The 23,467-nt window shown below is 39.2% G+C and overlaps 1 long non-coding RNA gene across 1 annotated transcript in view; it reads left to right on the forward strand.

Annotated features, from left to right (window-relative positions):
* Positions 1-6,337: 6,337 nt before the first annotated feature.
* LOC147916852 (uncharacterized) overlaps positions 6,338-23,467 on the forward strand; it is a 168,104-nt gene continuing 150,974 nt past the window's right edge. Inside the window, exons 1-2 of the long non-coding RNA XR_015552489.1 lie at positions 6,338-6,560; positions 13,673-13,847. This is a non-coding gene — a long non-coding RNA (uncharacterized LOC147916852). The remainder of the gene's footprint in view (positions 6,561-13,672; positions 13,848-23,467) is intronic.

Here is a 23,467-nt window from a genome sequence, read left to right on the forward strand (position 1 = left end):
GTCTCCCTTCCCGGGTGGCCTCGGCTTCACACGAGGAGACCTGGAGCTCTCACGGTGGCTGCCACCCGCCAGATCCCAAGGCAGCAGCGACCCTACCTGGTGACCTGCTGGCGGCGGGGGTGGCCTCCTAAAGCCCAGACATGGTGGCTCCCTTATTCCCACCAGGCCATGACGCTGTCATCAAGCCGCAGTGTGGCAGGGTGGGAAGAAGCGGGGCATCCCCAATGCCTCAGTACGCCGGCCGTGAGGGGCCTCCGGGGCGGGGGCTCCGCCGCCTCAGCCCCAGGCAGAGGGCTGCGCAGATCTGGCGCTGGGTGACTGCTGTGCCCCCTCTGGAGGACTTGCCACCTCGTCCCAGCAATGACAGGCGAAGACCTCATGGGGCTTGAGGGTGAACAGAGCCCCAGACGGTGCTGGGAGCAGAGGCCAGCGGGCTTGCTTCCACCGGACCTTGATATTGGAAGCGAATAAGGTGAGAATACATGTACCACATTTGACCAACACCAAGTGCCCACCATCCTTTACAATTTACTGGCCCGTGTACTGGCCTATGGAAAAGCCCCTTTGAACTTCAAGATGTAAAGAAGTTGCTCACATAATGATAGAGTTAGAAAATCACATGTTTTGTAAATGGGCTTTTGTAAATAATAATAATAGTAAGTTATAGAAAAGAAATGTCTTTTGGAAATGACTTTTGGATGTGGAATTGCTAGACTACCTCTAGATGCATCACTAGGAGTGACACAAGACCATACTTTTTCAGTGGGTTAGAGGAGTTAGAACATGAGGCCTGAGGAGGAAGAGTTTTCTGTACTAGATTGGTCATATTTAGAAGACATTTTGATATTATTACTATTGTCATATGTGGGCATTTTATTTCTCACTACTAAATATATAGTTGACAATGTTAGGTATTTTTTAAGAAATATATAGGGGCCGGCCCCGTGGCTTAGCGGTTAAGTGCCGTGCGCTCCGCTGCTGGAGGCCCAGGTTCGGATCCTGGGCGCGCACCGACACACCACTTCTCCGGCCATGCTGAGGCGGAGTCCCACATACAGCAACTGGAAGGATGTGCAGCTATGACATATAACCATCTACTGGGGCTTCGGGGAAAAAAAGGAGGAGGATTGGCAATAGATGTTAGCTCAGAGCCAGTCTTCCTCAGCAAAAAGAGGAGGATTAGCATGGATGTTAGCTCAGGGCTGATCTTCCTCACAAAAAAAAAACAAAAACAAAAAAAGAAATATCTAGTCTTTCTAGATATTCTAAAGTGCCTGCTCTGTGTTAAATGTAGAGGTAGGAAAATAACACGTTGTGTAAATATCCCATTATTAAAATTCATATGAAATGGCTAAACCACCTCTTTACACACTACTCGTTGTGTTTGTGCTCTGGTCCCAGGAAGGAGGGAGGAGAAGGACATGTGAAGGACTCTATGCCAGTGTGGTTATAGGTAGGCGATGTTAACCATCATCTCATATGTTCTGTGCATTTTATTTTACTTTGCTGTGTAATTAGTGTATATAATGGACAAATGAGTCCTAATTTTACATCTAGTCTTTCTAGATGTTAAAGAGATTGCCAGTGAACATAAGAGTTAGTAAACTAATACATTTTGTAAATTCTGTATTAAAATTCATGGGAAAAAGTATCTTCTGAAAACGACTTGTGAAAGTTAAATTGTTAAAGTGGCCTCTTATCAAATCAGTTAAGACCTGTGGATTCTATTAGCATTTCTGGTTTTCTTAACTTTGTTTCTGGAATTAGGCTGTTTGGGTTAGAGTCTTGCTTCAACAATTTGTTTAAAGCTCTCCAAGTCTCCTGTTTTCTCATCTGCAAAATAAGGTAATAATATCACCTGCCTCAGTGAGTTATTCTGAGACTAAAGGCAGATAATAAGTAGAAAGACTTAGAATGGTCACTGGTGTATATAACTTCTCAGTATCTGTAATCCATTCTTACAGTTCTGTATGGCCAGAGAATAGCATTCTTCTGGAAGAGTAAGAGAAATTGAGTCTGAAAAATAGGCCAAGGCTGGGTTGAGAAGAGCCTTATTACCCTAAGAGTTGGGATCAAATTCTCCGTGTAAGAGGGAACCATTTAAGGATCTGCTTAAGATGAAGAGTGTGTGATAAATCTTGTGACAAGTCTTTATCAACAGATTAAACATGAGGCTCCTATGGTAGTCTAAGAAGGCCATGATGTGGTCCTAAGTGAGGCAATAGAAGCGAGGGTAGTAGAGCAGAATGACTCTGAAGAAATATGACTTGTGATACATTGAATATAGGTGTTGAGTAACGGAGAGAGATCTAGGAAGAATTCCTTTTTTCTTGTTTGGGTAACTAAGCAGATACAAGTGCTAAGGTGAATGCAAAACAAGAAGTAGTTTTGGTGCATAGATTATGGCTAAGATAAGTTTGGAAAGTGTTAAATATATGATACCTCAGAAACTGTAAGGTAGGCATGTACAATACATAGTTGGAGGTAAGGGGCTGGAACTTGAGAGGTTGGGCTAAAGTTATTGATTGGAATTTATCAGAAATATAATGATAGTTAAATAATGGATGAGCCCACCAAGCTAATAAAAAATACAGGTCAAGGGTGGAATTGCAAGAAACAATATTTAAGTGAGACAAGGAAAATGTTTATGAAAAGTCTGAGCCATCTGATAATCAGAAGAGAATGAGGTTAAAAGGAAGTTAAAGAAATGAGCAAATTTTAAGAAAGGAGTGAACAGTGTGAAATTCTGCAGAGAGGAAGTAAGATAGTAACTGAAAAGACCAACTGGATTAGATAACGAAGATGTAATTGATCTTCTTGGTGAGTGCAGGGCCAGTAGAGTGACATGAACAAAAAGCAGATTGCAGTTTTTGGAGAGAAACAAGAGTGGACATATTGGGAATATCAATGTAGACCAATATTGTTTAAGAAGTTTAACAAATTGGAAGGAGAGACGGGCCGTTAGGTAGAAGAAATCTGACCGTTGAGGGATGTGGTTTTATGCTGTTTGTTTTATGCTTTTGAAATAAACAAAGGATGTTAATAGGCTAAAGGAGGAGACTGTGGGAAAGATGAATTTACAGAAGAAGGGGCTTGTTTTATCATGTCTCTAATATTTAAATAACCTGTTTTCTTTTCACCCAGCCTCATCCACTCATTTTGCTCTTCTAGATATTTCCCCATTCTCCTTTACTCCTTTTTTGTTCCTTATCTCTTCTTCTTCCTGCCTTTATGCTTACTCTGGCGCTTATATTCTGCACCTGTCTGTTGACATCTCTGTCCACTTGGACCTTTCCTATTTCTCCCCTGCTATCTTAGGGAATTTGCAAGGTTACGTGGCTATTTTAATGAAGTTTTATGCTGATATGACATTGTTGATAAGACTGATTGATGGTTGTGGATAATACTGGCATTTTATTCAGGTAACACTTGTGTATTATCGGGTATAGTTAGTGCTTGAACTCAACCCCGTGACCTAAAGAGAAACCCGGGTCCAAGATATGTGAAGTAAGAGTAGATATGTTTGCATAGTATTTTGGTACTATTTAAATAACAGTTTTTAAGAGAAAAAACACAAAGCAAGGTATATGCTATTTTCTGCTTCACTTGGGCAGGTCAGAAAAGGACCACACTTTCACTCACAAATACCCTGAAACAGAAACCTCCAAATCTGAAATTGTGTAACATCTCAATGTTTGCTGACTCTCCTTGCCCTCTTAGATTGCGTTTTTGGGACGAATGTGACAGTCCCCAAGCTATGAAACATTTAAACAATCAGGGGAAATCGAAAGCTCTAGGTGGAAGCCCATTTTATGAGTGCTTCAGAAAGAGATCAGAAAATAATGTTTTTAACGTGCTGTTTTCTCTGAGATTGCTGGCTCCTGATGCAGATGGAAGGCAAACAGTTGCTTTTTCTCTCTGGGCCATTTTGTTCCACACTGAGTATACTAAGTACCTTGTACTGCTCTAGAGCAACAAAGAAATTGGAGGACATTTTCTTAGTGTCAGAACAGACAGCCTGTAACCATCAGAGCCACTGGCATTGGGTGATTGCATACGATCTCTAAGAAAATGCAGTGCTCAGACGCAATTCAATTCCAACTACAAGATGTGTCTCCTGGCAGCAGGCTCACATTAGGCCATGGTGGTGCGACATTGTGCCTTGGCTGGAGGGGTATGCCTGTAACACAAGCAAAGGGAAAGCATATCTCTGATGAGAAAAGATTCTTAGAAAACTTTGTCTTAAATATATTTACTTTTAGTGTTAGGGAGACAGTAAAAGACCTCAAATTTATGGTCCTGAGAGATGGTAAAAACCAAGTTTAGACCACAGGCTTTGGAATCACATATACCACGTTTCCAACGTGGACTTTGGCTCTTACTTGCTGTGTGACCCAGGCAAGTTACACAACCTTCTGGTGCTGTAGTTTCCTTACCTACAAATAAGACCATAATACCTATCTCATAGGGCTGTAATAAGGATTGTTATCTAATATGCACTAAGCTTCTATTACCATTCCTGGATCTTCCTTTATTTCTCCCAAGTTATTCAGGGAACTAAATGTAGGGGGAGAGGAAGGCGTGATTGGTTCAGAAAGGAAGAGATTCAACCCAAAACAATTACTAAAGAAGATGGCAAGCCACATACAAACCCAAAAGGTCCTTGTTTGTTAGTTTTGCATCTTTTCTTACTTTAGTCTACTTTTACATGTTAATTCTCGTGTGCTAATACCATTATTTAGACATTCTGACATTATAGGGCTCACTTTGCTTGGGATAAAGAAACACTGGCCTTGACCTCTCTAGGAAGTATTTTCACATTCTAATTCCTTGATCTTGGTACCAGAAAGACGTATTTGTCCCAGGAGTAGGAGGATTATGCCTGTCTTCCGCAAACCAGATGCTGGAACCAATCGAATTAAGCCCTTCTAGCACCCAAGCTCTTACACCGGAGACCTATTTATTGGTCCTGGAAGTTGACTGCTTCTTGCAGTAACTACTTATGGACAATAACCGTGTCCTCCCAAATGCCAAAATGAATGGATGAATAAAGCATAGGGGTTCACTGTGGAGTCACCCTGGTGTGCTGAGGGCAAAAGAAGGCCACTGATTGGTAAGATCTGAAGCTGCAATAGGCGTGTAGTCCACGTGAATGGATATTCTGTAGGGGTAATGAACTAAGATTTAGATACTAGAGAAGTGGAAGGGAGGTCAGGAGAGAGCTAGGAAGGGGAAAATGTCGAGCATGAGGAGTAGTTAAGATCAACCTCAGAGACTGGGCTATAGGAATTAAGTTGTGCAATTGGCATGAAAGTTTCTGCCTCCCAACTAAGGGGGCTTCCAACCGACTCTGCTTAAACTTGAAGAAGCCGTGTCCCAAGGGCTGAGCCAATTGTGAAGTTCATGTGCTAGGAAAGCTGGTTGAGCAGTGGGTATTAAATTAATATTCTAATGCAACTCAGTCTTCCTACAGTAGGGAAAAGGGCTTGTGTGGTCCCCAAGGGTCAGAGGAGAGGCAAGTACCCTATTCCCACCTTGCATCCCCCTCCCTTCTCCACCTATGGGGAAATGAGGGGCTCTGCTTTTGACACCAAGAATAGTGTATAAATGGAGTTTGGGTAGAAAACTCCATGACCTTGTCTCCGCTTTGGCTTCTGACATATTCCTATCACTTTATGATAGCACAGTAACAACCCCCAAATCCTTAGCTACTCCCCCACAATGCCTTGAAACTTCAAATATAAATCTATTTGCCTAAATCCAATCCACCAAAATCCATTTTATCAATTGGATAATTTCTGAATGACTTATTAGCTAAATTTGCATGTTTCTTTAAATATTCATGAAATTTAGAGTAATTCATATTGTTTGGTTTTTGAAGCTTCTGAAGATCTCTATATGGTTTAGTTATCTGGCTCTCATTTCATCTTACTAATTGCCTTTTGAGGTTTGTTGCATTCGTGTCTCTACTATATTTTTACATTCAAACTTGGAGAGAGCTGGAGCAGAGAAAGAGGGGGAGCCCTCGTCTGGGGGAAAAGATCAAGAGGAGAGTTCATTCCAGGAACTGGGCATTTGGTAAGTAGATATTGGATGAATTGACTTTTGGCAAATTAGCTGTCAGTGAACTGGCTTGCTCTCTGCAACTTCAGGAACTCAATCTAAAGGTTGCCTACTGCCTTTTGTAGGAATATTTTTTTCCCCCAAATAAGAATCAATTTTCTAGCAAGTAGAATTAAATCATGCTGGAAGAAGGAGCTCAAAATAAAAGGGGAACCTGTGCACTTAGCGTGAAAAATAAGTTATATTAAAAAATACAGAGGCGGAGTCAAGATGGCGGCGTAAGCAGACTCGAACTCACCTCCTCCCGTGGACACAGCCAATTTACAACTACTCGTGGAAAAATTACCCCTGAGACAGAACTGAAAACTGGATGAGAGGAACTCCTGCAACAACGGACAATCCTAACTGAGGTAGAAGAGGCAGAGACTCCCTTCTGGAGAGGAAAAACACCGCCTTCACAAGCCGCCAGCTTCACGGCCGCCGGGAGCAGCTCACAGGTACGCACCCTCCCTGGAGGCGCGGGGCCCCGAGCCGGGGAGCGCCCCCGCTGTGGGCATTGTGTGGACCCAGCACAATCGAGACCAGTGGCATAATATCTGACTGTGCCTGCTACTAAAACACTGGGGAGTACGCCCAGAAAACCCGGTTCACAAAGAAACTAAAACTGGCTCTTAAAGGGCCCGCGCGCAAACTCACCCGTTTCAGAAAGCATCCTAAAATCACCAGAAAGAAAGGTGTACAGTGCTTTGGTGACAAGACTCACCTAATAGGCCCTGAGTGCATCTCGGTGAGGGGTGAGACCTCTCCAGGGACTGGGACATTGGCGGCGGCCATTGTTGTGGCCTGGTGTGAGCGTGCTGACACAGACGCCATTGGAGTTCTCCCTGAGGCCTGCTAGCCCAGGGTCTGCCCCACCCGCTAGAGCACCGATTTAATCCAGCTCAGCCAGGGCAGGCAGCCCACCCTAGAGACTGGCCCCACCCAACAACAAGCCCTCAGGCAACTTGTGGGCCTGCATAGATTGGTAACTGGATTCTCTGCAGCCTGGCAACTGAGCCGATGTGAGCGGGGCAGGGTGTGCACAAGGAGCGGGTGGAGAGTGTGGGGCGGTGGCGGAGTGTGTGGGGCTCCCGCCGTGGAGAGACTGGGTCCACTTGGGGAGGTCGGGGCGCTCACACGGGGCAGGACTGTGTTGACTGTGTGTGTGGACCTGTGGGCGGCAGGGCTTCTCAGCCACAGAAGGCTTGTGCTTCTCAAAGACCCAATAGGAGGTTTGCTCCACCTTCCAAAACCTGAAACAATTGGGTGCTCCTGTGCCTGAGGCCAGCCCCACCCAGCTGCAATCCTCAGAGAGCTGACAAGAGACCTAATAGGCTAGAGGCTTACAGCAATTGTAAGGCCCTGAGCCTAACAACCTGCCACGGTGGGGGCCTACTCACTTAAAAGAACTACTGCAACACAAATGTGGTATTAGAACTTGCAGCCAACTGTGCTGGGGCTCCCCACACCTGATAAAGAGACTGAAGGGCCCACAACAACTACAAGCAGCTGAACATTACAACAGCTGGCCAGGAGCATAACTCAGCCTCCCTGGGCGCCTACAGAGAGAGCAAACAGGCCACAGCAGAAGGATACACGTAGCCCACATAGGGGTCACCCCTGGAACATTGAGAACTGAGGGAAGCACACTGGAAGCCTCCTAAGGCATCACTTACATAAGGCCACCTATCCAAGAGCAGGAGACGTAGCTGACCTACCTAATACGTAGACACAAGCACAGGGAAAGAGGCAAAATGAAGAGGCAAAAGAATACATTCCAAGTGAGGGAACAGGACAAAACCCCAGAAAAGGAACTAAGTGAAACAGAAATGAGCAACCTACCCGACAGAGAGTTCAAACTAAGAGTGTTAAGGATGCTCACTGATCTGGGGAGAAGAATAGATGAACTCAGTGAGAATGTCAACAAAGAAATGGAAGATATAAAAAAGAACCAGTCAGAAATGAAGAATACAATACTGGAAATGAAAAATTCACTAGAGGGACTCAAAAGCAGAGTAGAGGATGCAGAAGAACAGATCTGTGTGCTGGACGAAAGACTAGAAGAAGTTACCCAAGCTGAACAGGTAAAAGAGAAAAGAATTAAAAAGAGTGAGGACAGTCTAAGGGACCTCTGGGACAACATCAAGCGCAATAACATCCGTGTTATAGGTGTCCCGGAAGGAGAAGAGCGAGACAAGGGGTCAGAGAATCTATTTCAAGAAATAATAGATGAAAACTTCCCTAACCTAAGGAAGGAAACAGACATCCAGGTACAGGAAGCACAGAGAGCCCCAAACAAGATAAACCCAAAGAGGCCCACACCAAGACACATCATAATCAAAATGTCAAGAATTAAAGATAAAGAGAGAATCCTAAGAGCCGCAAGAGAATGTCAAGTTACGTACAAAGGAAACCCCATAAGGCTATCAGCTGACTTCTCAGCAGAAACCTTACAGGCTAGAAGAGAATGGCACGATATATTTAAAGTGCTAAAAGGAAAAAACTTACAGCCAAGAATACTCTACCCAGCAAGGTTATCATTCAAAATGGAAGGAGAGATCAAAATTTTCCCAGATAAGCAAAAATTAAAGGAGTTTGTCACCAAGAAACCAGTGCTACAAGAAATGTTAAAGGGACTGATTTAAGGGGAAAAGAGAAGACCACAAATAGGAAAAATCATCTATTTCCATGATTAGAATGTAATGGATACAAATGCACAACAAAGAGATTAGATATGATATCAAAAACATGAGGGAGGAGGGGAGTTAAAGAGTACAGCTTTCAGCCAGAGGTCAAACTAAAGTGACCATCAATTCTGTATAGAAGAAGAAAGGAACAGAGAAGGACTACTACAACACTGAGGAAAAAAAAAAAAGTTAAAAAATGGCAGTAAGTACATACTTATCAATAGCTACTTTAAACGTCAATGGACTAAATGCTCCAATTAAAAGGCATAGGGTGGCTGACTGGATAAAAAAACAAGACCCATATATATGCTGCATACAAGAGACACACTTCAGACCTAAAGACACTCACAAACTGAAAGTGAAGGGATGGAAAAAGATACTCCATGCAAATGGCAATGAAAAGAAAGCTGGGGTAGCAGTACTCATATTAGACAAAATAGACTTTAAAACAAAAACTGTAAAAAGAGACAAAGAAGGGCGTTACATAATGATCAAGGGAACAATCCAACAAGAGGATATAACACTTGTAAATATCTACGCACCCAATGTAGGTGCACCTAAATATATAAAACAATTATTAACAGACATAAAAACAGAAATAGACAGTAACACAATAATAGTAGGGGACTTTAACACTCCACTTACACCAACGGATAGATCATCCAAACAGAAGATCAATAGGGAAACATTGGCCTTAAATGACACACTACAACAGATGGACGTAGTAGATATATACAGAACATTCCATCCAAAAACCGAAAAATACACGTTCTTTTCAAAGGCACATGGAACATTCTCCAGGATTGATCACATATTAGGCCACAAAACAAGTCTCCATAAATTTAAGAAGATTGAAATAATACCAAGCATCTTTTCTGACCACAACGGTATGAAACTAGAAATCAACTATAGGAAGAAAATCAGAAAAGCCACAAATACGTGGAGATTAAACAAAATGCTACTGAACAACGACTGGGTTAACGAAGAAATCAAAGAAGAAATCAAAAAATACCTGGAGACAAATGAAAATGAAAATACAACATGCCAGAATTTATGGGATACAGCAAAAGCAGTTCTAAGAGGGAAGTTTATAGCGATACAGGCCTATCTCAACAAACAAGAAAAATCTCAAATAAACAATCTAACAATGCACCTGAAGGAACTGGAAAAAGAAGAACAAACCAAGCCCAAAATCAGTAGAATAAGGGAAATAATAAAAATCAGAGCAGAAATAAATGAAATAGAGACCAAAAAAACAATAGAAAAAATTAATAAAACCAAGAGCTGGTTCTTTGAAAAGATCAACAAAATTGACAAACCTTTAGCTAGACTCACCAAGAAAAAAAGAGAGAAGGCACAAATAAGTAAAATCAGAAATGAAAGAGGAGAGGTTACAACAGACACCTCAGAAATACAAAAGATTATAAGAGTATACTATGAAAAGCTATATGCCAACCAATTCGACAATCTGGAAGAAATGGATAAATTCTTAGAATCATACAACCTTCCAAAACTGGATCAAGAAGAAGTAGAGAATTTGAATAGACCAATCACCAGTAAGGAGATTGAAACAGTAATCACAAACCTCCCCAAAAATAAAAGTCCAGGACCAGACGGCTTCCCTGGTGAATTCTACCAAACATTCAAAGAAGACTTAATACCTATACTTCTCAAACTCTTCCAAAAAATTGAGGAGGGGGGGAAGCTCCCTAACTCATTCTACGAAGCTGACATTACCCTGATACCAAAACCAGACAAGGACAACACAAAAAAAGAAAATTACAGGCCAATATCACTGATGAACATCGATGCAAAAATCCTCAATAAAATACTAGCAAATCGCATACAACAATACGTTAAAAAGATTATACACCATGATCAAGTGGGATTTATTCCAGGGATGCAGGGATGGTTTAACATTCGCAAATCAATCAACGTAATACACCACATTAATAAAATGAAGAATAAAAATCACATGATCATCTCAATAGATGTAGAGAAAGCATTTGACAAGATAGAGCATCCATTTATGATAAAAACTCTGAATAAAATGGGTATAGAAGGAAAATACCTCAACATAATAAAGACCATATATGAGAAACCCACATCTAATATCATCCTCAATGGTGAAAAACTGGAAGCCATCCCTCTAAGAACAGGAACCAGACAAGGATGCCCACTGTCACCACTCCTATTTAACATAGTACTGGAAGTCCTAGCCAGAGCAATCAGGCAAGAGAAAGAAATAAAAGGGATCCAAATTGGAAAGGAAGAAGTGAAACTGTCACTATTTGCAGATGACATGATTTTATATAGAGAAAACCCTAAAGAATCCACCAGAAAACTTTTAGAAGTAATAAACGAATATGGTAAAGTTGCAGGATACAAAATCAACATATAAAAATCAGTTGCATTTCTGTACACTAACAACGAAGTAGCAGAAAGAGAAATTAAGAATACCATCCCATTTACAATTGCAACAAAAAGAATAAAATACCTAGGAATGAACTTAACCAAAGAGGTGAAAGATCTGTACACCGAAAACTATAGAACATTTCTGAAAGAAATTGAAGAAGACACAAAGAAATGGAAAGATATTCCGTGCTCTTGGATTGGAAGAAGTAACATAGTTAAGATGTCCATACTTCCTAAAGCCATCTATAGATTCATTGCAATCCCTATCAAAGTTCCAACAACATTTTTCACAGAAATAGAACAAAGAATCCTAAAATTTATATGGAAAAACAAAAGACCCCGAATAGCTAAAGGAATCCTGAGAAAAAAGAACTAAGCTGGAGGTATCACACTCCCTGATTTCAAAATATACTACAAAGCTGTAGTAACCAAAACAGCATGGTACTGGCACAAAAACAGACACACAGATCAATGGAATAGAATCGAAAGCCCACAAATAAACCCACACATCTATGGACAGCTAATCTTTGACAAAGGAGCCAAGCACATACAATGGGGAAAAGAAAGTCTCTTCAACAAATGGTGTTGGGAAAACTGGATAGCCATATGCAAAAAAATGAAAGTAGACCCTTACCTTACACCATACACAAAAATTAACTCCAAATGGATTAAAGACTTGAATGTAAGACCTGAAACTGTGAAACTTCTAGAAGAAAACATAGGCAGTGCGCTCTTCGACATCAGTCTTAGCAACATCTTTTCAAATACCACGTCTGACCGGGCAAGAGAAACAATAGAAAAAATAAACAAATGGGACTACATCAAACTAAAAAGCTTCTGCACAGCAAAGGAAACCATCAAGAAAACGAAAAGACAACATAACAATTGGGAGAAGATATTTGCAAACCATACTTCTGATAAGGGCTTAATCTCCAAAATATATAAAGAACTCATGCATCTTACCAACAAAAAAACTACCAACCCAATTAAAAAATGGGCAAAAGACCTGAACAGACATTTCTCCAAAGAAGATATACAGATGGCCAACAGACACATGAAAAGATGTTCAAAATCATTAACTATCAGGGAAATGCAAATCAAAACTACAATGAGATATCACCTGACGCCCGTCAGAATGGCCATAATTAACAAGACAGGAAACAACATGTGTTGGAGAGGATGTGGAGAGAAGGGAACTCTCCTACACTGCTGGTGGGAGTGCAAACTGGTGCAGCCACTATGGAAAACAGTATGGAGATTCCTCAAAAAATCAAGGATAGAACTACCATATGATCCAGCTATCCCACTGCTGGGTATTTATCCAAAGAACTTGAAAACACCAATTTGTAAAGGTACATGCACCCATGTGTTCATTGCAGCGTTATTCACAATAACCAAGACTTGGAAGCAACCTAAGTGCCCATCAAGCAATGAATGGATAAAGAAGATGTGGTATATATACGCAATGGAATACTACTCAGCCATAAGAAACGATGAAATCCAGCCATTTGTGACATCATGGATGGGCATTGAGGGTATAATGCAAAGTGAAATAAGTCAGAGGGTGAAGGTCAAATACCGCATGATTTCCTTCATTAAGTAGTAGATAATAACAACAATAAACAAACACATAGGGACAGAGATTGGATTGGTGGTTACCAGAGGGGAAGGGGGGAGGGAGGAGGGTGAAAGGGATAATTCGGTACATGTGTGTGGTGATGGGTTGTAATTAGTATTTTGGTGGTGAACATGATGTAATCTATGCAGAAATAGAAGTACAATGATGTCCACCTGAAATTTTTACAATGTTATAAACCAATGTTACTGCAATAAACAAAAAATCAAAAAAAAATAAAAAAATAAAATAAAAAAAAAGTAATTTTACCATAGGTTTGTGCAAAACAATAAACTTAGGTGCAAAGTATTTATGAAAAGATACGTCTTAAACTGGTTTTGACATAGGAGGACATTTCCTGGAGAGGCAAATACAATAATACTGTTGTAGAAAGAGGACATATGATAATTGGAGCTAAAAGAAAATAAAGCTGGGACATATAAAAGACAGGACAATAGTAACATACCATAAATATTTTAAAGTCACAGACTCCACTGGGAAAGGATTTTAGTCAACAAATGAAAACACTATCTCTAAGCAACATCTTTACATTTTTAATATTTGTTTTTATTTTACTCTCTGCACCCTATGAGCATTCAATACTTAATTCACATATTTTGTAACCCTTTAAAACTAAATAAACTTGTAATAAATGTTAAAAAAAAAAAAATACAGAGCCACATAGTTAAGGAGCCAGTGTTATGGAGATCTTGGAGATGACTTAAAGTGATTTATGCTTGGGATTAAAAAAGGGTTCTAAAAGAGTAACCTCCAAATTCTAGGAAGGATGATTTCAAAGCTCACTGAAAAGCAGGATCTCTTCCATTAAAAGGAGTTGTTTTTCTTCTGGCAGCAAAAGAAAATCCTATTGGAGAAGTGAGTGCTAAGTTATCCAGCAGTACTGACTCTCAGAAGGCAGCAGCTGTTGCTGGGAGCAAGAGAACATACAAAATTGATTAGAGTTTGGACTGTGATGACAGCTGTGAATGGAAGTCCTACTTCTGGAAGGGCACACTAGCTTTTATGCGGTGAGAGCATTCAAAGATGAATGAGACACACAACAGCCTTCTTTCTTCTTTTCCATAAGCAAGTTACTAGCACACAAGTTAACATTCATGGGTTTGCAAATGTAGGCTGATTTCCCTCTTGTCATATATATTTTCCCATGACAATTGGTGAGTGAGCATAAAAGAAAATTTAAACCCAAAAGAAATTAGTTTATACGTTATTGATATTGCTGTTATAATTGAGAGAGCTGTGCTTTTAAAGTATTGTGGAATTATTTATTGATTGTGGCTTAAGAGAAGAAAAAACTAGTTTATCTTATAACAAATATACATTTAACTCGTCAGATTTGTCTGTTGTGTCCATCAGAAAGAGTCAAAAATGGAAACAAAATTTGGTGGTACAAACAGTACAAAACTAATTTTACAGAGAAAAATAAATTTGATAAGGCAGAGAAGTTTAAAAATTTCCGGGTAGGAATTTTTCATGTTGCCTGACTTAGTAGTATAGTCTAAGTTGAAAGTACAGTCTCATATGAGCATAACAAAATCTAGGAGCTAACCTGGTTGCGTAGTGGTTGGGTTCGCACGCTCCGCTTTGGCAACCTGGAGTTCGCAGGTTCAGATCCCGGATGCAGACCTATGTGCTGCTTATCAAGCCATGCTGTGGCAGGCGTCCCACATGTAAAAAAAGTAGAGGAAGATGGGCACAGATGTTAGCCCAGGGCCAATCTTCCTCAGCAAAAAGAGGAGCATTGGCAATGGATGTCAGCTCAGGGCTAGTCTTCCTCAACAAAAAAAAAAAAAAAAGAAAGAAAGAAAATCTAGAGTGTTATGCAAAACATAGTTCAAAGTGAAGGGCTGCGGGATAAATTTCAGAAAGCAAGGGAATTCTGCTCATGTGAAACATTCATGGAGTCCTTAGAAATTCAGCAACCAACTGATTCCATCAGTATGAAAGAAAATTTTCTTCTTTAATTGCCTTTACTTCAATAATAAGGCAAGTCTATGACCTTTTCTTTCCACTTGGAGAACAACATTTCCATTTTGTATTTTGGGGATGGCAATGAGGGTAGCATTCAGTTTTTCCTGAGTCTGGGACCTTGGCTATCACTGCAGAGAGTTCTAATATTTAGTTCTATTGTTTCTCCATTTGTTCTTGAGGTGGCCTATACACTTAGCTATGCTGGCTGCATATACTTCTACCAGTTCTTTAATATCATTCTCCATCAGTCTTGAATCTGAGGATACAAGAAGGCCTTTGCTTGTTTCATTTAATTAAAATTGGCATCTTGAAGGAGAATTTCTTCCTAAACATGTATATCCATACTCTGTTGTCCTCTTGTTGAGTTGTTCTTCTGTTATTAACAGACTCCGAGGACTTTTCTCACCTTTTCCATTTCTATTACTCTTCTTCACAACTTGTACAGTCTCTTAGCTGTTTTATATTCACTCAGTATCCAGCATTTGGAATTTTAATGGTATATTTACGCTCTGCTTATTTTTCCTATCTCCTGAAGAGTGTTTCCTGACGAGTTATGGATATGGCCATAAAATCCAATAAAGATGCATTTGTCAAACTGATTTATTTTCCAAACTCTGTCCCTGTTAAATTCATAAAAGAAACCAGATTTCCGCAGATATTTGACTACTGTAGTGGAAATGATAAGAAGTGCAAGAGTCATCCAGGCAAGGATATTAAAAGAGCCACTCGAGAAAAGGCTCTGTCACTTGATACTAAATTGTTCCTTCTCAAAAGATGAGGCAGTCGCCTAAGTAGAAAAATTAATCATAAAGCATGTTAAACCATTGTGCATGATAAAAGTTGGGTTTTATGATTCATGATAATTAGTTTGGAGAACTAGAAGGTATAACTAAATAGACTTGTGAGAAGAACTCACAACTGGGTAAGTTCATTTTATTTTCAGATTCAGCAGTCAAGGCGAATGCTTTACAAAAAAAAAGTCTCCTAGATTTACTTGATCATTATTATAAAACTTACATTTTTAAGTCCTGGAGCCTCAGCACCATAGTGTGATTTTTATATACCACCTGGTAAGTAAATAAATGACTCTGGGTAAAACCTCAAAATAAGAGACTAGTTTGTCTTCAATTTTGTGTCCCATTCTCTATCATCATATTTCCACAAAATTCAATGCTTTTTTTTCTTGTCCCCTGGCTGTTCCAGAGTCACAATAATAGTAGTAAAACTGTATCACCCTTGTTCAGCTGTCACAAGCAAAAATAGCTGGAAATATCAGACTTGAATTTTTCTTTACTAGGTCAAGGGAGTGGAACTCCAATGTACTGTGTGTGCTCGCAATCAGTTGTGACTATCAATTTTTTTCCACCTCATATTTTTTGTCTTCTCCTCTGACACTCAAGACATAATCCACTCATTCTCTGGTCACTGTGTTCACTTCCAGTGGAGAGTTTGTTCCTGTTGTGTTTCTTTCATCACCATGTTGGCTCCCAGGTTAGGACCATTGTGAGAATTCACGGTTTATGAAATTGGCTTAGCTATTTTTTTGCTCAACTTCAACCGGCACCATGCTCCGTTTCTTTTCTTAAGCCATGTTTCCATGTGGTTTTTCTCCTCTCATTTTGAAGATACTTTGAAGACACAGCTTGTTGACACATTTCTTCTTCTCACCCTTTTCCCCAGGATTCTCTTACAAGTCACTTTGGGCTCGGCCAGAAGATAATTTGACACAATGGAATATAAACAGATTTGATCCTTCTCTTCAATCCTTTTACATTGTCCATGCACCAAACCTTGTGCATCTTTTCTCCCTTTACCCTGGGACAGACCTATCAGGCCTCTTTTGAGAGGTTTAGTGGAGCCCTTACTGTCTGATGGATTAGAGGTGAACGGCCTGAGGACTGGCCATTAGCCCTGATGTGTCTAGTTGTTAGTAACACGATTGGGTTTTAGTTCCTTTCTTGTCTTCACTCACATAGTAAGGCAAGTCTACAGTCAAGGGTCAGGCCTGGAAACATCTGATTTTGCCATGGACGTAAAGTTCAGTTCTGTGGTACTTGCATTCTGTAGACATTGTCAAGTTACAAACCAGAATTATTTGCTTATTACTAAAATATTTTCAGGAGCTTTATACACATGTAATTGGTGGCTCCCCACACCTTATCATCACGTGAAAAACAGGGCTGCTTTTCATAGAGGTCCATATTTTCCCCCAATACAAATCATTAAATATTTTTTGGAATTCATGCTTGTCTTTTCATATAACAAGCTAGACCTAATTTAAATTAAGATGGAATTGTGAATTGAAAAACCACAGTATTACATTCAGTCTTCATCTTTAAAATGTATTTGGCCATCTTTATCAAAATGTCCTCAAATTAGGACAGCATTGTTAATCTTCATTTTGCTGATAAGGAAATGAGGGACAGGGTGAGGTTAAGTGAGTCTCCTGGGACTACACTGAAGTCAATAGGAAAACTTGGACAGAAAATAATCTTACTGACTTCCTAGATACCTTTGTTATTTGGTTTGTTTACTTATTGTCTACTGAGCAGGAATATCTCCTAATATAAAGAAAAATTGTAGTTCAAGATTTTTAGCCTCCTACAATTTATTTATATTCTAAAAAATATGCAGGAAAATAAAAACATAACCTTTGTAAAAAATACTATAATATAAGGATGATTTAGCCGTTATTTAAATAGTTTATCAAAGACATCATGAAGTGGTGCTATTTGAGTCTACGTAGTAAACCCTTTTTGGAGCTAATATAATATGTCAAGATCATAGTCATTCAGATTCTTGCAGCATCAGCAGAACAGAGTTAGGAAAATATCTCAGGCAGTTGTTTGAATGAATATATGTGTAAAATATAATGACCCTCTAAATTCATTCTTTAATCAAATATTGAGCACCTACAATATGTGGATTTTATTCTAGGTGTTTGCTACTGGGAAAATGTGTACTTAAAAATGCAGTACTGGGGAAAATGTGTACTTAATCTTTTCAGAATTGGTAGTAGAGTTTTGCGTGCATCTTGAAAGCCAGTTTTGCATAAATTTTATTAGTCTCTTTTTGGGTTCCTTTTGATTTTTCTTTTCTCATTTACAAGCTCATCATCAAACGATTGATTAAAATACTGTCTGCTTCTGTTCTGCATGTCAGCCTTTGTACCATGTCAGAAAATGTATGAACTTACTTCCCTTTTCCAGTGTTTTATATCTCAATTGTCAATTCCCAATTATTTGATTCTTCTTGCTCTGACTTATGATTTCAATTTTCCTCCTTTTATTAGCTTTGTTTCAGATTATCTATTCTCTTTTATCTCTGCTTTTGTTCTTTTTTTGATGAATATTTCTTTGAAACAACTCTGAGATCAAGGCAATAACACTTGACTTCATAGCACAGAGATTGGTTAGAAGTCTATTTCCTTTTGGAAAATAGCCATTTCTAGAAAGCATTGTTCATAAAACCAACTTTTGTTCTTTAGAGGGATTTTTTTCAGCTTTGCATTAATTATATTTTAGGAACTCATGGAACTTCATAATAAATTATAGACACATTTATTTATTTTCTTTTTCTGGGGGAAAATACCTGTTAGATGGTTTCTAGAACCTAGAATGAAACTTGATTATCTCATGCTCAGGTGGAAAAAAATCTGTTTGATTTCTCTTTAACCTATTGAGAAAAGGAATTTAAGATATCTCAAAGATTAATCAGAGTACATTGACATTTGACTCTACTAAAACAAGTATCTCTTGTCAATGTTGTGAGTTTTAAAAGAAGAGGCATAATTACATTTGATGTTATTTTGAAACACATTTTAGAAGGGGACTAAAAAAAGGACAGATTGATGGCAAGATATGCTACTTTTCTTGTAAATCTTCCAATAGTAATAAATATTGGTAAGATGCTTTCTTCAAAAATGTATTAATATTTATTTGATTACTTGTGTAGAAAATACTGCTAACTTTTACATCTGTTGTAAACCAACATTTTTGCTTCACATATATCAACTGAAGTTCTTATAATTGTGAATTTTATTAGTACAAAAAGAAAACATATTGAATGGTTTTTATGCCATGTAAACATAGCATATAAAAACTTATGTATATTCCTTGTATTTAAAGAGTATTTCTCCCAAAGAGTTTGTGTCTTTAAATATATGTATTTAAGGGACTACCTTGGTCAAAAGATTGAACACTATCAGCATATATGTATTATTTACCTTCTATTTGAGTTTTTGGAAGATGAATACAGTCAGTGTTCCATATTCATTATGTTCACATGTTTTTTCACTGTCTTTGCTCTTCTGATGACTACTAAAATGGAATTGTATTACAAATATTAATATTCAAGGCACGTTCATGAAAATGGTTCCTTAACTGTATCTGGAAGACAGGAAATCAAACACTCTTTTCCTTAAGTTCCTCCTTTCCGCAGACCCCATCATGAGTTACAACTTTCATTTGGATGGACGCCACTTCCTTTAAACATTCCTCCCTTGGTTTTCCTGGTGCCTCTCTAACTGATCCCTACAACTCTTGGGTTATGTAGGGGCACTAGGCTATGTGCCCTATAGCAGCGATGTGTCCTTCTGGCCCCCTTCTGGGCAGGATGCCAACCATCTGTGATTTTTAATGGTCTAGGGCCTATCCAACCTGGATCTTAACTTATGTCAAAGAACAGCACATCTTGAAGGAACACAGAACCCTTCCACATGAGCTACGTTCCTGGGAACACTGTCGTACCAAGGACAGTCCCTCTTGGCAAACACGTAGTCTTTATTCTCTTGCCTGTATAAGCAACCCCCTTTCTGCCTGCGGTAGTGGGTGCACAACTCCGTCCAGCTAGCTGCCCCTGGACACTCCCTATACATAAGTCCCAATAAACCTGCATGGCTCGTATGCCTTCTCTGGGTCTTTTCTTCGGTCTCTCCACACCCTCTCCTACACTGCTTGCTCAGCTGGATGTGCTGCCAGACAAGTTACTTCACATGAAAATTGGACAAAAGATCATCTCTTGTCAACTTGACTATTTTCACTCCATGAGAGACACTCATAAAAATTTCTATGCTTTGAAGATGTTTCTCTCTTTTCAAGTCTAGTTTACAAATCTGGGTAATTGCCCTGGGAAACTTTTCTTGTTTCTCTCCATAGCTCTTCTTGTTGCTCCAACTGGGAGATCACGTCTAGTTTCAAAGCTGATGCCTGGGTTGCAGGGAAATACTCAGGACTTTGGGGAGGTTGGTCCAGAGAGACTAGGTTCTTGTGCTTCTCCAGCTTCACATCTCTGTCCAGAGTCGTCCCCTTCTCCTGAGTGAGGTTCACAGTCACATCTTTGAAGTTCACTTCTTCTTCTAAGTACGCCCGTTGGTGGCCTGCAGGCTCATTTGTCCTGCTCCTCTGTGTCTCCTCCAGGCATCAGCAGGTTCTGAGGACTCAGGGTTTGCTGCTTTGGAAGCTGCTTTGGTCAGTGTCTTCATGCCGACCTTGTCCATGTCTGGCAATTCCAGCCAATGCCCAAGACTTTCCCCATCTCTATTAAAATATGACTGCACATATATCTCCTCCTGAGGTCACCTCTAATTTTAACCTTACTTACCATGAGATATTCTTTCTTCTGAACATTTAACATTTATAACTGGATCAATACATACTATTTATTTTACCTTGGCACCAATAGCTTGGTAAATAATCTTCAATCCCACATGAAAGTTATTGCATTCTTGTGTAATATGTTAGACAAAACTTGTGAAGTATATTTTCCCTCCTTTCCCTCTTCTACTAAAAAAATTAACATGTGTATATGGACTTATTCTGTGAATTTGGTCTATGGATTGGGGATACATGAGACAGAAAGGAAAATAGTTACCATATCTAATTTGATGTAAATTGTATTCTTTCGGTGGACAGGTGCATTATTATTGAAGATCTTGATTTGGCTAAGCATTATCTTGGGTACTACTTGGAACAGGGGAAAATAAAGAAGGAATAAGGGAAAGAAATGAAACACAGCACTGTGAACGATGGGGATGAGCCTAATAAGACATGTACAAGGCCTAATACCAATATTGGAACAGGTGCTATAACTTTTATATGCCTTAACTCTGGCCTCTTTGTGGGATTTGTCACTTAAAATTAGTAGGTGTTGTGTAAAGTGATAAGACTTTCCACCCCCAGGTCATTCTAAACACAATTTACCAATTGAGCAGAAATTTTTGGTAATTGGAAAATTAATATTTATCACATCAGATGAGAAGGATTTGAAGGTAATTCAATGCTACAATTGTTTCAACCTTGATTTTTAAAGCTTTTTGTCTTAACTGATTTCATTAAATTCTCAAAACAATCTTTGGAAGTGTGAGAGCAAACATTATTATTCCCATTTTATAGCTGATGAAACTGATACTTAGAAGTGAAACAATCTTCTCTAAGGCTAGTGCATATTAGAGTCCACTAATATTAACTGTCTAAACTTAGTGACTTGGATACAAACTAAAGCTAAAGAAACTTCCATTTTTTTTTTTTTGCGTATCAATGTGGGCTTTTCTCATGAGGGAAACCATTTTAGAAGCTAATTCTGGTACAGTGAGAGAGAACTTTCTTTATATTCTGGGCTGTTGCGTCAAGCTGAGCAGTCTAATCAGTGACTCAGACCTGGAGGGAGGAAGCAGGGTGTGATTAATACCCCAAACCTCTGTATTTCTGCTACTTGCAGCAAAGGAGATGAATTGGTGTTAATGCAATCTTCAGCCTCAAGGGAGAAATTCTGATTTCTGGCCCTCTAGCAAATACTGAGAGGACTAAGAACTAACCAACAACCAGAGTCCTCCCCCCTGCAGTGAGGTCAGGGCTGGTTCTTGGCTAAACATTTAACCAATGCTCGAGTCCTTCCTTACCCAGCTGTTGTGTCACAAGTGTGGCAATGGGGAAAAGGGCCGTCTGTGTATAAACTGAACAAACTGGCCTCACTGATACCTACAAGTCCTACAGTGGAATGGAGCATTCATAATACTGGAAGGGATGGGCTTCCTTCACCTTCCTCTTCCCACCCAACACAGACTGTGAGCTCATGCCTTGGTTACTCCAGAATTCTAAATATGGAGAGAACCTCAACTGTCAAAGTGATAATGCGGTAAATAGGCTCTACCTTCTAACTCATGGGTCTCCAGGTTTTGGGGTATGCTTTCCATGTTGCATGTTTGCTCAGACTTTTGGAATCCGTATTCCAGCAGGAACACCAGGGGAAACACTAGGGGGAAAAAGGACTTTCAGTGGATCAATCCAACTTACTGGGCTCTTCTCTTCAAAGCAGTATTAACTAGGCTTGATCCCACTTGGGCTAGATAAGCACACTTGGAGTTCTTTTACTTTTCATGATTGAAGAAGTAATGGACTTAGCTCAGTCAGTGGGATATAGATTTAGAATCATCTACCATGCATATTGTGTCAACTGTTATCCTATTTTGTACTCAAGAAAATACACGGAATATATTAATTATATAGTAAAAGTTTACTTATCTGATGGGAACAGCTCTTTTACAAGTTTCATAAGAATTGGTTACATCTGAATGTAAGAACATTTAAATCTTTGAGGAAATATGTATCATTTTTCTTGTCAATTTTATCAATTTTTGACAAAGTAACTATTACCCTTAGCAGGTATAATTATACCTTCTTCTTCCAAAGTGGAAAGGTTCTGAGTGATATTTCTTTATGAGGCATTTATAAGATATTAATTTTGACAAGTGTTATAAATCTATCTCTTTGTAAGAGTCTTTTACATTTTTGGTGTCTATTTCTTTTTTTTTTTTTTTTTTTTGTGAGGAGATCAGCCCTGTGCTAACATCTGCCAATCCTCCTCTTTTTTTTTGCTGAGGAAGACCGGCCCTGGGCTAACATCCGTGCCCATCTTCCTCCACTTTATATGGGACGCCGCCACAGCATGGCTTGAAAGCAGTGCATCGGTGCGCACCCGGGATCTGAACCGGCGAACCCCGGTCAGCCGCAGCGGAGTGCGTGCACTTAACAGCTTGCGCCACCGGGCTGGCCCCTTGGTGTCTGTTTTGATGACTTTAAATTGTTTATTATTTAAACTATATCTTGGACAAGTTGAATGGTGAATAATATTTATTAATGTCTACTAATTTTTGGAAGCCAGAAAATTACTTTTTTCTCAAATGAAAAAATCATAGATTGAATCATACTGTAGACAGAAAGGAGTAACTTGAGAAATTACTGCCTCTTAGGTAAGTTATTTTTATCTGGAATTAATTTGGGATTGCTCCTTCTATTACATGAAGTATCAATTATGTCATATGTGATCTATGATTTATGACATATATATTAAACTTTATGTGCACTTACATTTGGAGTAAATGAATGTGATTTCAAATGATTTTCTCTATCAAAGTTATCTTCAATTGGCGAAACATTACTTGAATTGTTAAGTCACATTCTGAAAGCGTTACAAAATATTTAAAGGGATATTATTTACTAATTTATAAATCTTCAAGTGATTTCAAGAATAAAGACTGAGACAAAGAGAAAAAAATGTAAATGGTACAGTTTATGAACTTAAGGTCAGGGGACCCAGATGAGCGTGGATATTGTTGATGGCTTTTTGCTATTCTCATTTGGCTGCAGATGGTTTTCTGAAA

Source organism: Ceratotherium simum, chromosome 6 (assembly GCF_057802395.1).
Source record: "Ceratotherium simum simum isolate JZ-2026a chromosome 6, ASM5780239v1, whole genome shotgun sequence".
Classification (NCBI taxonomy): Eukaryota; Metazoa; Chordata; class Mammalia; order Perissodactyla; family Rhinocerotidae; genus Ceratotherium; species Ceratotherium simum.